General features: G+C 40.0%; 1 protein-coding gene and 1 pseudogene across 2 annotated transcripts in view; both read left to right on the top strand.

The window, feature by feature from the left end:
* Nucleotides 1–15,740, top strand: part of SLC16A2 (solute carrier family 16 member 2) — a 175,980-nt gene that overhangs the window by 58,491 nt on the left and 101,749 nt on the right. The window lies entirely within an intron of this gene.
* LOC308510790 (nucleolin-like) lies at nt 6,836–12,347 on the top strand (annotated as a pseudogene). The gene has a single exon. The product of its transcript is annotated as a nucleolin-like (transcript).

Raw genomic sequence — 15,740 nt, 5'->3', positions numbered from 1 at the left:
TGAGTCACATTGTCAGACAACCTGTGAGGAGGCTCCATACATGGATGGGTAAATAACATTCAAGACCTAACTACATTAGGAGAACCCAAATAAATGAAGTAGGGGGCTTTCCTAGAACACCATGCTCAGGTCATCTGAGAGGTTGCACAACTGGGTCTACAAATCACTTACTAAAAAGGACCACCCCCAAAAAATCTGTATGGCATAGCAGTTGAATATAAGACATAGAAACAGTTACAATGGGATAGCAAAAATGGGGAGATGAAACAACCCCAAAAGAAAAAAAAAATGAGGTATCACCAGAAAAGGAACTAAATGAAATGGAGCCAAGTAATTTGGCAGAGAAAGAATTCAAAGTAATGTTTATAAGGATGCTCAAACATCTGGGTGAAAAATACATGCAAATCAATGAGAATTATAAGGATCTGAATGAGAATTTCACCAACATGAATAAGAATCAAGAGGAAATGAAGAATGACATAGCAGCAAAAAATAACACAATGGAAGGTTTCAACAGAATACTGGATCAGTGAGTTAGAACACAAGGTAGAAAAAAAACACCCAAGCAGAGCATCAACTAGAAATAAAAATTAAAAGCAGGAAGAGAATCTAAGGTAACTTTGGGACACCATAAATGAAACAACATTCACATAATATGGATGCCAGAAGGAGAGGAAGTTGAGCAAGGAATAGGAAACCTGTTTGAAGAATTAATGACAGAAAACTTCCCAGATTTGGAGAAGAAAAAAGGCACACAAGTGCAAGAAGCACAAAGATGCCCAAGCAAGATGAACCCAAAAAGACAGACACCAAAACACATCGTAATTAAATTGGAAAATGTAAAAGACAAAGAAAGAATCTTAAAGGCTACAAGAGAGAAACAGAAAGATACTACAAGGCATCTCCCATTAGACTATCAAATCATTTCTCAACAGAAACATGTCAGGCCAGAAGGAAATGGAATGAAGTATACAATGTGATGCAAAGCAAGGGACTGAAACTAAGAACACTCTTTATCCAGCCAGGCTATCATTCAAAATTAAACGGGAAATCAGGAGCTTTGCAGACAAAACAAACAAACAAATAAAAACTAAAGGAGTTTACTACCGCCAAGCCAGCAATACAAGAAATGCTAAATGGACTGTAAAAAGAAGAAATAGAAAGGGAGGAAGGAACACAGGCATAAATAATAAAAATGGCTACAAACAAGAACCTATCAAAAATAACAAAAACAGATTAAGAGGCAGAGAAGCATTGATAAAATCATCAAACCTCAGAGGGAAGGTAGGGTAGGGCAGGGGTAACAGGGAGAGATCAACCAAAGGACTTGTATGCATGCATATAAGCTTAACCAAACCAATGGACACAGATACCGGGGGGGTGAGGGCATGAGTGGGGGGATGGGGGAGCAATGGGGAGATAAGAACACATATGTAGAGAGAAACCAAGATGGCAGCATAGGTAAACACCTGAAATTGCTGCCTTGCAAAACCACTTCAAAAATAAAACTAAAAGACAAAACGGACATCATCCAGAACCACAGGAAGGCTGCCTGAGTGGAAATTCTACAACTAGAAGGAAAGAGAAAAGCACTCTGAGACTCAAAGGAGGTGCGGAAGTAAAGTGCAGACGTAGGAGGCACACGTGGAAAGGGCCGGCAACTGAAGACGGGGTTGTTTTTTTCAATCGGGAGGGAGTCTCACTCTCCTGACTGCTCTGAACTCCAGTTCTGGGAGAGTCTCTGGGGACCCAGATTCATAGGGGTAGGAACTGGACTGTCTGGCATTGGTCCAAACTCCAGGGCGGCTTTTTCTCAGAGGTGCTTTCAGCAATTACCAGGATACTGAAAAGCAGGACATCTTAGGGTAGGATTGAGGATCTGTCATAGCTGTTTGCTGCTCCCTTTTGATTCCCTGAGACCCCGCACCACCCAAGCTGTGCACAGAGGCTTTTGCATATGAAAGGCCTGGCCCTTTGCAATCCAAAATTACCTAACAAACTGCAGCTGGGTCAGAGAGACCCAGAACTTCCAAAAGAAGGCCCAAAGCCCCACAGCAGCTTGCATTGATTCACAGCTGGGCCTCATCTGGGCACCTCCAAACCCCAAACAAAGAAGAGGAATCTGCAGATCTCTCTGTAGCTCCTGCTGGGTAGCCTCAGGCAGAGGCTAAATTAGCACCTCTTTAGCGATCCAAGAGCCAGTGTACCCAGTGGTCAGAGTGGGACCATCCAGATTACAACTCCTCAGACCCATAAGGGACACACTCAGGGGTCAGATTCAGTGAGCACCAAAGCCCCACTGAAGCAAGTCTTGCCCCAGAAGGGTGTCTCCAGCACAGAAGTTCTCCACTGTAGACACAGCTGATTCTCACAGCCAATTGGCCTGGAGGTCAATTCCTCCCAGTGATACCTACAACTATCAAGGCATAACAATAACAAGACTGTGCACAAAGCCCACAAAGGTGTGCACCAAGAGTGTCCACTGCAGGTAATTGGGGAGGCTGAGCCATTGGGCCCTATATGACACCTAGCACAGAAAGCCACTCTGTCAACACAGGGAAGCAGCCAAAATGCAGAGACAAAGAAGTAGGTCACAAATGACAGAAATGGAGGAAAGCAAATGACTGGATATAGAGTTCAAAACCACACTTTTAAGGTTTTTCAAGAACTTTCTAGAAACCACCAATAAATTCAGTGAGACCCTCAAGAAATCTAGTAAGACCCTCGAGGATATGAACAAGGACCAACTAGAAATTAACCATACACTGACTGAAATAAAGAATATTATACAGACTTCCAACAGCAGGCTAGAGGATCGCAAGAATCAAGTCAAAGATTTGAAATACAAAGAAGCAAAAATCACCCAACCAGAAAAACAAAAAGAAAAAAGAATCCAAAAATATGAAGAGAGTGTAAGGAGCCTCTGGGACAGCTTCAAGCGTACCAACATCAGAATTATAGGGGTGCCAGAAGAAGAGAGAGAGCAAGATATTGAAAACCTATTTGAAGAAATGACAGAAAACTTCCCCTACCTGGTGAAAGAAATAGACTTACAAGTCCAGGATGCACAGAGAACCCCAAACAAAAGGAATCCAAAAAGGACCACACCAAGACACATCATAATTAAAATGCCAAGAGCAAAAGACAGAGAGAATCTTAAAAGCAGCAAGAGAAAAACAATTAGTTACCTATAAGGGAGTACCCATATGACTGTCAGCTGATTTCTCAACAGAAACTATGCAGGCCATAAGGGAGTGGCAAGAAATATTCAAAGTGATGAATACCAAGAACCTACAACCAAGACTACTTTACCCAGCAAAGCTATCATTCAGAATTGAAGGTCAGATAAAGAGCTTCACAGATAAGAAAAAGCTAAAGGAGTTCATCACCACCAAACCAGTATTATATGAAATGCTGAAAGGTATCCTTTAAGAAGATGAAGAAGAAGAAAAAGGTAAAGATACAAATTATGAACAACAAATACACATCTATCAATAAGTGAATCTAAAAATCAAGTGGATAAATAATCTGATGAACAGAATAAACTGGTGAATATAATAGAATCAGCGGCATAAAAAGGGAATGGACTGACTATTCTTGGGGGGGAAAGGGGTGTGAGGGTTTCAGGAAGAGACTGGATAGAAATCGTACACCTATGGATGAGGACAGTGGAGGGGGAAGGGTAAAGGCAGAAGGTTGGGTGGGAACCGGGTGAAGGGGAGCTATGGCGGGGGGGGGGGGGGGAGAGGAACAACTGTAATAATCTGAATGATAAAGATTTAATTTAAAAAAATAAAAAATAAAAAATAAATTTGGGGAGGACATAATTCAGCCCTAACAGCAAAAAAAGAAAAAAAAAAAAGAAAAAAGAAAGTAAGAAAAAAAAGAACACATATGTAATATGACATCTTCAGAACATTTCACCCCAAAGCTACAGAATATACATTCTTCTCAAGTACACATGGGGCATTTTCAAAGAGAGATCACATGTTATGACATAGGCTAAGTTTGTACAAATTGAAAAAGTTTGAAATCATATCCAGTGTCTTCTCAAATTACAATGGCATAAAATTGGAAATCAACTATAATAAAACAGTCAAACACATGGCGGCTAAATAGCATGCTATTAAACAATAAATGGGTTACCAAAGATATTAAAGAAGAAATAAAAACATCCTGGAAATAAATGACAATTAAAACACAACAATCCAAAATCTATGGGACACAATGAAAACAATTCTGGGAGGGAAGTTCATAGCACTATAGACTTACCTCAAAACACAAGAAAAACTTGTAATAAGCTATCTAACCCTACAACTTAAAGAATTAGAAAGATAACAGCAAAAAAAGTCCAAATTAAGTAGAAGGAATCTATCTATATAAAACCCTAATATGAAAATCGATTGAATGGCGGAACAACTAGTGGCTATGATGCACACTGACCACGGTAAACACAGGAGCTGCCCCCAGCCCACAGGCTCCAACCAGTGGTGACAGGGGGTGGGGCCAGCAAGCTGGCAGTGCCAGGCCAGCCAAGGCGGGTGTGAGCAGGGGCCCCCAAATGCCCCACTGGTTGCCCCCAGAGGGAGATGACCAGTCGGGGGGGCAGGGCCGGTGAGTGGGTGGTGCCAGGCCAAGGTGGGTGCAAGCGGGGGCCCTGATCACCCCGCAAGTCGCCCCACAGATTGGCCCTGTTCACCATCCAAGCCAAGGGACCCTCCTCATGCACGACTTTTGGGCACTGTTCCTCTTCTATCTATATAAAACCCTAATATGCAAATTGACCAAACAGCAGAACAACCCATCGCTGTGATGTGTAGTGACCATCAGGGGGAAGACGCTCAACACAAGAGCTGCTCCCAGCCCACAGGTTCTGACTGGCGGTGACAGGGGGCATGGCCAGTGAGCAGACGGTGCCAGGTCAGCCAAGGTGGGTGCGAGCAGGGACCCCCAATTGCCCCACTGGTCTCCCCCAGAGGGAGGGGACCAGGGGGGTGGCGGGGCCAGTGAGTGGGTGGTGCCAGGCGAAGGCGGGTGCAAACTGGAGGCCTGATCACCCTGCAAGTCACCCCACAGATTGGCCCTGATTGCCGTCCAAGCCTAGGGACCCTACCCATTCACGACTTTTGGGCACCGTGACTCTAGTGAAATAATAAAGACCACAGCAGAAATAAATGACATAGAGGCATAAAAAAATACAACAATACAAAAGATCAGTAAAACCAAGAGCTGGTTCTTTGAAAAGATAAACAAGATTGATGAACCTTTTGCCAGACTCACCAAGAAACAAAGAGAGAGAAACCAAATAAACAAAATCAGAAACGAAAGAGGTGAAGTAACAACTGACCCCACAGAGATACAGAGGATTGTAAAATAAGACTATGAACAACTCTTTTCCAATAAACTGTACAACCTTGACCAAATGGACATATTCCTAGAAAGCATACAATATTCTAAAACTCAATTAAAAAGAAAGAGAAAACCTGAATAGACTGATAACTACTGAGGAAATTGAAGCAATGTTAAAAAGAAAAGAAACTCCAGGCAAACAAAAGCCCTGCTCCAGATGGCTTCACAGGGGAGTTTTGCCAAATATTCAAAGAAAAACTCATATGTATCCTCCTAAGACTATTCCAAAAATTTCAGAAGGAAGAAACACTTCCAAACACTTTCTATGAAGCCAGCATTACTTGAATTCCAAAACCAGATGAAGACCCTACAAAGAAAGAGAATTATAGGCCAATATCCTTGGTGAACATAGATGCTAAATTCCTCAACAAAATTCTAGCAAATTAGATCCAACAATACATTATAAAACAAGAAAAGCTTGTAATAAGTTATCTAATCCTACAACTTAAAGAATTAGATAGATAGGAACAACATACACCATGATAAAGTGGGATTTATTCTAGGAACACAGGCTGGTACAATATCCACAAATCAATACAGGTGATACAGCACATAAAAAAACTGAAAGATAAAAACAATATAATCATATCAATAAATGCTTAAAATAAAAAGCATTTGACAAAGTCCAACACCCTTTTTGGGTAACAACTCTCAACAAAGTGGAAATAGAGGGATCATACCTCAACATAATAAAATCCTTATATGGCAAACCTATAGCCAACATAATACTCAATGGGTTAAAACTAAAACCATTTCCCCTAAGAACAGGAACAAGAGAGGGGTGCCCACTTTAACCTCTCCTATTTGAAATAGTCCTAGAAGTGCTAGCTGCAGTGATCAGACAAAAAGAAGAAATAAAAGGAATCCAAATTTGAAAGGAGGAGGTAAAACTGTAACTATTCGCAGACAACATGATATTGTACATAGAAAATCCTAAAGACTCCATGAAAAAACTACTAGATTTAATAAATTAATTTGGTAACATAGCAGGATATAAGATTAATACCCAGAAACCTATGGCATTTTTATACACCAATAATGAACTCTCAGAAAGGGAAACTAAACAAACAATCCTATTTACCATTGAAACAAAAAAATTAGGATATTTAGGAATAAACTTCACTAAGGAGGTAAAAGACCTATACTCAGAAAACTACAGGATGTTGAAAAAAGAGATAGAGTAATATATACACAAATGGAAGAATATACTGTGTTCATGGATTGGTAGAATCAACATCAATAAACTGGCCATACTACTGAAAGCAATCTATAGATTAAATGCAATTGTTATCAAAATACCAAGGGCATATTTCAAAGGCCTAGAACAAATATTCCTAAAATTTATATGTCATCAATAAAGACTCAAAATAGCCACAGCAATCTTGAGAAAGAAGAACAAAGTTGGAGGGATCACAATACCAGATATCAACTTATACTATAAAAACTCTGTACTCACAAGAGACTGGTACTGGTACAAGAATGGGCATATAGACCAATGGAACAGAACAGAGAACCCAGAAATCGATACAAACCATTATGGTCAATTAGTATTTGACAAAGGAGGTAAGAGCATACAAGGGAGTCAACACAGTCTCTACAATAAATGGTGTTGGGAAAATTGGACTGATCTATGCAAAAAAAAAATGTAACTAGACCACACACTTACACCATACACAAGAATAAGCTCAAAATCAATAAAAGACCTAAGTGTAAGTTGTGAAATCATAAAAATCCTAGAAGAAACCATAGGTAGCAAAATCTCCAACATATTTTGTAGCAATATGTTTACGATACATCTCATAGGACAATGGAAACCAAGGAGAAAGTAAACAAATGGGATTACATTAAAATTAAAAGCTTCTGTACAGCAAAGGAAACCATCAACAAAATAACAAGAGAGCCTACTGCATTGAACATATTTGCCAATGATACATCTGATAAGGGGTTACCCCCAAAATTTATATGGAACCCATAAAACTTAACAAAAGGAAGATAAACAATCCAATTAAAAAATGTGCAAAGGACCTAAATAGACACTTCTCCAAAATGGACATACAGAAGTCCAAAAGGCATATGAGAAAATGCTCAAAGTCACTAGTCATACAAGAGATGCAAATCAAAACAACAATGAGTTACCACCGCACACTTGTTATAATGGCTATCTTCAACAAATCAGCAAATGACAAGTGTTGGCAAGGATGTGGAGAAAGGGAAACCCTCGTACAATACTGATGGGAATACAAACTGGTGCAGCCTCTGTGGAAAACAGTTTGGAGTTTCCTAAAAATATTAAAATAGAACTCCCATTTGGCCCAGTGGTTCCACTTCTAGGAATATATTCCATTAATTCAGAAATACTCATCAGAAAGAATATATGCACCCCTATGTTCTTAGAAGTTCAATTTACAGAAGCTAAGATCTTGAAACAGCCTAAGTGCCCATCAGCAGATGAATGGATTAAAAAACTGTAGTACATGTATACAATGTAATACTACCCAGCTGTAAAAAAGAAAGAACTCTTACCATTTGCAACAGCATGGATGAACCTAGAGAGCATTATGCTAAGCGAAATAAGCTCCTCAGAGAAAGATAAACATCACATGATCTCACTCATACATGGAATCTAATGAACAACATAAACTGATGAACAAAAATAGACCCAGAGACATAGAAACATTGAACAGAATGTTAAACCTCTTGTGTATATTTATATGACCATAGAGAAGATTTGTAGAAATGCATGTGGGCTATAAATATTGATTACTTCATGGCAAAAACAAAGATTTGGTGAAGGTGGGAGTCAGGTCATATATGTGTGTGCAAATTACTGTTTTTACTTTGTACATCATGGATTGTTTCTGTATTTAAGATGAGCATGTGTTGAGTCTTTCACCTCAGTCTTGAGCTCTAGCTGGTAGAGAGACATATGCGCTCTGGTTCTTCAGTACCAGCAGCCGCCATTGACACCATTTGGTTCCTCTGGGCACATCTGCGCCACTCACCCGCCACATACTCCACCGTCATAAGCCGCACCATGGTGAAGTTTGCAAAGGCTGGTAAAAATCAAGGTGACCCCAAGAAAATGGCTCCTCCTCCAAAGAAGTTAGAGGAAGATAGTGAAGATGAGGAAATATCAGATGAAGAAGATGAAAGCAGTGGAGAAGGGATTATTATTCCTCAGAAAAAAAGCAAGAAGACTACCATAACTCCAGGAAAGAAGGTGATGGTTTCCCCAACAAAAAAGATTGCAGTTGCCACACCAGGCAAGAAAGCAGTTGTCACCCCTGGCAAAAAGGCAGTGGCTGTGCCAACCCCTGGCAAAAAGGCAGCAGCTACACCAGCCAAAGCATTAGCCACACCTGATAATAAGGGAGGCACACTAGGCAAAGCATTGGTAGCAACTCCTGGTAAGAAGGGAGCAGCCATCCCAGTCAAGGGAGCAAAGAATGGCAAGAATGCCAAGAAGGAAGATAGTGATCAGGAAGATGATGACGACAGTAAAGAGGAGGAAGATGACGATGAGGAGGATGAGGATGAAGATAAAGATGAAATTCAGCCAGCAGTGATGAAAGCTACTGCTGCTGCTCCTGCCTCAGATGATGAGGATGATGATGAAGATGAGGATGAAGATGAGGATGAGGATGATGAAGAAAAAGATGACTCTGAAGAAGAACCAATGGAGATTGCACCAGCCAAAGGCAAGAAAGGTCCTGTAAAAGCTGTTCCTGTGAAGGCTAAGAGCACAGCTGAGGATGAAGATGAGGAGGATGACGATGAAGATGATGAGGAGGACGATGAAGATGATGAAGACGAGGATGATGAGGAAGAGGAGGAGGAAGAGTCTGTCAAAGAAGCACCTGGAAAACGAAAGAAGGAAATGGCCAAACAGAAAGCTGCTCCTGAGGTCAAGAAACAGAAAGTGGAAGCCACAGAACCGACTACGGCTCTTTGTTGGAAACCTGAACTTCAGCAAGTCTGCTCCTGAATTAAAAATGGGTATCAGTGATGTTTTTGCTAAAAATGATCTTGCTGTTGTGGATGTCAGAATTGGTGTGTCCAGGAAGTTTGGCTATGTGAATTTTGAATCTGCTGAGGACCTGGAAAAAGCCTTAGAACTCACTCATTTAAAAGTCTTTGGCAATGAAATTAAACTAGAAAAACCAAAGGGAAAAGACAGTAAAAAAGATCGAGATGCAAGAACACTTTTAGCAAAAAGTCTGCCTTATAAAGTTACTCGGGATGAATTAAAAGAAGTGTTTGAAGATGCTATGGAGATCAGATTAGTCAGCAAGGATGGAAAAAGTAAAGGGATTGCTTATATTGAATTTAAGACAGAAGCTGATGCAGAGAAACCCTTGGAAGAAAAGCAAGGGACAGAAATAGATGGGTGATCCATTTCTCTGTACTATACTGGAGAGAAAGATCAAAATCAAGACCATAGAGGTGGAAAGAACAGCACTTGGAGTGGTGAATCAAAAACTCTGGTTTTAAGCAACCTTTCCTACAGTGTAACAAAAGAAACTCTTCAGGAAGTATTTGAAAAGGCAACTTTTATCAAAGTGTCCCAGAACCAAAATGGCAAATCTAAAGGGTATGCATTTATAGAATTTGCTTCATTTGAAGATGTTAAAGAAGCTTTAAATTCCTGTAATAATAGAAAAATTGAGGGCAGAGCAATCAGGCTGGAATTGCAAGGACCCAGAGGATTGCCTAATGCAAGAAGCCAGCCATCCAAAACTCTATTTGTCAAAGATCTGTTGAGGAGACTACGGAAGAGACATTGAAGGAGTCCATTTGATGGCTCTGCCCGGGCAAGGATAGTCACTGACTGGGAGATGGGCTCTTCCAAAGGGTTTGGTTTTGTAGACTTCAACAGTGAGGAAGATGCCAAAGCTGCTAAGGAGGCCATGGAAGATGGTGAAATTGATGGAAACAAAGTTACTTTGGATTGGGCCAAGCCTAAGGGTGAAGGTGGCTTCGGGGGTCGTGCTGGAGGCAGAGGTGGCTTTGGAGGCAGAGGTGGTGGCAGAGGAGGCCGAAGTGGACTTGGTGGCAGAGGCCAGGGAGGTTTTGAAGGTCAAGGAGGCTTCTGAGGAGGCAGAGGAGGAGGAGGAGGAGACCATAAGCCACAAGGAAAGAAGATGAAGTTTGAATAGTTTCTTCTATCCCTGTCCTTCCCTCTTCCATTTGAAAAAGAAAGGACTCTGGTGTTTTTACTCTGTTACCTGATCAATGACAGAGCCTTCTAAGGACATTCCAAGACAGTATACAGTCCTGTAAAATCCATTTAGATAACATTTCAAAGGAGATAGCCTGTTGGTTTTGACTGGATATTCATATAAACTTTTTAAAGAGATGAGTGGTAGAGCTAACCCTTATCTGTAAGTTTTGAATTTATATTGTTTCTTCCTGTGTACAAAACCATTTTTTCCCTACAAATAGTTTTGTGTGTGTGTGTGTGTGTGTGTGTGTGTGTGTGTGTGTTGAAATATAAAGGAAAGCATAACGTTTTATCATAATTTTGCTTCAGCAGCTATGGGACAAATTAAAAGTCCTAAACTCTGGTGCCAAAAAAAAAAAAAAAGATTAGCATGTGTTACTTTTCAAACTAAGAAAAATGATAAAGTCATGGTGGGAAAATAGAATACAATAACTGAAATTAATAATATACTAAAGGGAATCAATACTAGATTAGATGAAGCAGATGATTGAATCAGCAATTTGGAAGACAGGGTAGCAGAAAACACCCAATCAGAACAGCAAAAGGAAGAAAAGAATAAAAAAAACAATGACAATAGTTTAAGTGATCTCTGGGACAACATCAAGCATACCAACATTCACATAATGGGGGTACTGGAAGGAGAAGAGAGAGAACAAGAAATTGAAAACCTGTTTGAAGAAATAATGACAGAAAACTTCCCTAACCTGGTGAAGGAAACAGACATATAAGTCCAGGAAGCACAGAGAGTCCCAAACAAGATAAACCCAAAGAGGCCCACACCAAGACACATCATAATTAAAATGTCAAAGGTTAAAGACAAAGAGAGAATCTTATAAACAGCAAGAGGAAAACAGTTACTTACCTACAAGGATTCCCTTAAGACTTTCAGCTAATTTCTCAACAGAAACACTACAGGCCAGAAGGAATTGGCACGAAATATTCAAAGTGATGAAAATCAAGAACCTACAACCAAGATTACTCTGTCCAACAAAGTTATCACTTAGAACTAAAGGACATATAAACAGCATCTCAGGCAAGAAAAAGTTAAAGGTGTTTATCATCACCATACCAGTATTACAAGAAATGTTAAAGAGTCCTCTTAAAGAAGTAGAATGGGGGGGGGGCGCTAAAACATGAGTAATAAAATGGCAATAAATATATACTCTCAACAATTGCTTTAAATGAAAATTAAATGTTCTAATAAAAAGACATAGTTTAGCAAAATGGATAAGAAAACAAGGCCCACACATATGTTGTCTACAAGAGACTCACTTAATATCAAAATATACACATAGACTGAAAGTAAAGGGAGGAAAAAAGGTATGTCATGCAGATGGAATTGAAGAACAAAAGCTAGGGTAGCAATACTTATACCAGACAAAATAGACTTTATAACAAAGGCTATAACAAGAGACCGAAAAAGGACCCAACAATTCCCCTTGTGGGTATTTATCTGAAGAAGCCCAGAATACTAATACAAAAAGACATAGGTATCCAAATGTTCAGTGCAGCATTATTTACAATAGCCTCAGTTCCCATTAGTAAATGAAGGGGTAGAGAAGAGTTGGCACATACATACAATGCAATATTACTGTGCTATAAAAAAATAAGGAAATCTTGCCATTTACAGCAACATGCATAAACCTAGATGGTATTGTGCTGAGTGAAATAAGTCAGTGAGAGAAAGACAAATACCATATTATTTCACTTATATGTGGAATTTAAAGAACAAAATAAATGAACAAACTAAACAGAAAGAATCATAGATACAGAGAACATTTTGACAGTTGCCATATGGGAGGGGATTGAGGGCTGGGTGAAAAATGTGAAGGAAACAAATTGGTTATTACAGAATAGTCATGGGGATGTAAAGTACAGCATAGGGAATATAGTCAATAATATTGCAATAACTATGTATGGTGTCAGATGGGTATTAGATTTATAAATATCTAACCTCTAAGTTGTACACCTAAATCTAATATATTGTACATCAACTGTAATTTAAAATAAAATTTTATTTTTTAAGATAGAAAAGAAATTAACAGAAGACATAAAAAACTGAAGAGATAGTCAATGTTTATGACTAGGAAAGATATATAAAAGGTGTCAATTCTCCCAATTGACTCAATTTCATCGTGACTCCAATTAAAATTCCAATTCTTTAAGAGAGAAAACAGCCAAAGCCGGTTTGGCTCAGCGGATAGAGCGTCGGCCTGCGGAATGAAAGGTCCCAGGTTCGATTCCGGTCAAGGGCATGTACCTGGGTTGCAGGCACTTCCCCAGTGGGGGATGTGCAGGAGGCAGCTGATCGATGTTTCTCTCTCATCGATGTTTCTAACTCTCTATCTCTCTCCCTTCCTCTCTGTAAAAAATCAATAAAATATATTAAAAAAAAAAAAAAGAGAGAAAACAATTTAAAAAGCCTGCAGAGACAGCCTCTGCAGATTACAAAGATTACAAAAGCCTAATCGGTATTCTTGTCTTTTAACATTTGTCCTAAGACTGTTGTTCTCAGGGTTTGCTCCATAAAATGGAAATCTATTTGACTCTGTCAGTCTCCAGCCCAGAATCCATTCATGAATCCCTATGGACTTGATGAGATTAAATGCAAACTCCTAAGAACACCATTCAAGTCCCCAGGCTACTTTCTCAAGCTTATCTTCCACCCAGTACCTACCTCAACCACCCACACATACCTTTTTTATTCACATCATATCATTCATATTTTAAGAATACAAACTATTTTTCATGCTGTTCCATCAGCTTGAAATACCTTTCTTTACTTTGTGATTATTTGATTATGCTTCAAAGCCCAACTCAAAGATCACCTTATGTTCTGTTAACCTCATTGAAGAAAATGAATGCAGGAATATTTAATCCAGAGCTGATTCCTATTCTGAGGTCCCTAGAGCTCCTGGGAGTCCATAAGGATAGTATGTGAGTTTAAGGTGTTTATGTATTTTTCTTTTCATTGGGGCAAAATGTATATACAGTGAAATGTACAGATCTGATATGTACAATTTGAAGATTTTAGTTTTGCAAATGCAAACATCTATGTAACCACCACCCCAATGAGGGTATTTCCTCCAGATATGTCCTTCATTCCAGAAGTTTCCCTGTACCACTTTCCAGGCAATCTCCACCCCCAATAGGCAACCACCTGATTTCTGAAAGACAACTGTCCTGATTTCTATTACTATGGTTTCATCTTTCCTGGTTTAGAATTTCATGTAAATAGAATCATGCAGTATGTATTCTTATTATCTGGCTTCTTTTGCTTCTCATGTGTTGTTTTTTTAAAAAATCCTATATAATAAAAGCCTAATATGCTAAGTGTACGGTTGTCCAATCGGCTGCTCAACCAATCAAAGTATAATATGCTAATGATATGCTAAGGCTGCTCAACCGCTCGCTATGATGTGCACTGACCACCAAGGGGCAGACAGTTGACCAGTCTCTATGATGTGCACTGACCACCAGGGGGCAGATGCTCTGACTAGTAGGTTAGCTTGCTGCTGGGGTCTGGCCAATCAGGACTGAACAAAATGTGCTGGACACACCGTGAAGCCCTCCCGCGGCCCCTCCCTGGCTGGCCAATCTCTGTCCTTCCCCAGCCACGATCATGCACCGGTGGGGTCCCTTGGCCTGGCCTGCAACCTCTTGCAATCCGGGACCCCTTGGGAGATGTCAGAGAGCTGGCTTCAGCCCAATCCTGCAGGCCAGGCCAAGGGACCCCACTGGTGTACTAATTCGTGAACCAGGCCTCTAGTTTATTCCATATTGTGGGATAAAAGGAGTTCTTTCCTTTATATTTTTAAGTATTCCATTGTATGACTACCACATTTGTTTACCTGTTGACTTCTTGATAGGCATTTGAGCTGCTTCCTATTTTTGGCTATTATGAACAAAGCTCTTCTAAACATTCTTGCGCATAAAAGAAAACAGCCTTATTTAGACAAAATTCATATGCCATATAATCAACCCATTTAAAATGTACAATTCAATGTTTTTTGTATATTCACAGAATTGTACAAACATTACCACAATTTTAGAACATTGTCATCTCATAAAAAGAGACTATAACCTTTAACTATCAGTCCCCCAAATTTCCCATTCCCCCATCCCAGCCCTAGGCAAACACTAATCTCCTTTCTATTTATATGTCTTTGCATGTTATAGATATTTAATATAAGTGGAATTATACTGACATCTTTCACCTAGAATAATGTTTTCAAGGTTCTTCAATGTTGTAGCATGTACTACTAATTCATTCCCTTTTATTCCTGAATAATGTTCCATTGTATAGATATACCACTTTTGTTTATCCATTCTTCACTTCATGCACATTTGGGTTGCTTCCATTTTTTGGCTATTATAAATAATGCTGCCATGAAAATTCATGTCCAAGATTTTTTTGTAGAAATTTGCTTTCATTTGTCTTGGGTATATATCTAGAAGTAAAACAACATTTTAAAGAACTGTCAAAATGTTTTCCAAAGCAATTGGACCATTTTACATCTCCACCAGAAATTCATGAGGATTTCATTTTCTCTTCATCCTCACCAACATTTTTTATTTTCATTTAAAATTATTAGTATTACTAGAGGCCCAGTGAATGAAAATCATGCACTGGGTGGTGGGGGGGGGGGTCCCCTCAGCCTGGCCTTGGCCGTCTCACAGTCCAGAACCCCTCAAGGGATGTCCCCCTAGGATTGGGCCTAAGCTGGCAGTCAGACATCCCTCTCACAGTCTGGGACCCCTTGCTCCTTACTGCCTGCCTGCTCGCTGCTCCTTACTGCTCAGCTTACTGCTCCTTAGTGCTGCCGCAGAGGCGGGAGAGGCTCCCGCCACTGCCACTGTGATTGCCAGCCATTAGCCCGGCTTTTGGCAGAGCAGTGCTCCCCCTGTGGGAGTGCACTGACCACCAGGGGGCAGCTCCTGCATTGAGCATCTGCCCCCTGGTGGTCAGTGCATATCATAGAGACTGGTCATCCTGGTCATTCCACTGTAACGGTCGCTTAGGCTTTTATTATATAGACTAGTAGCCCGGTGCATGAAATTTGTACACATTAATAGGTAATTAATTGCCCTAACTGGTTTGGCTCAGTGG

This window comes from Myotis nattereri (genome assembly GCF_964212035.1).
Source record: "Myotis nattereri genome assembly, chromosome: X".
Classification (NCBI taxonomy): domain Eukaryota; kingdom Metazoa; phylum Chordata; class Mammalia; order Chiroptera; family Vespertilionidae; genus Myotis; species Myotis nattereri.
Note: the sequence above shows the minus strand (reverse complement) of the source record. Positions and strands in the feature narration are given on the sequence as shown.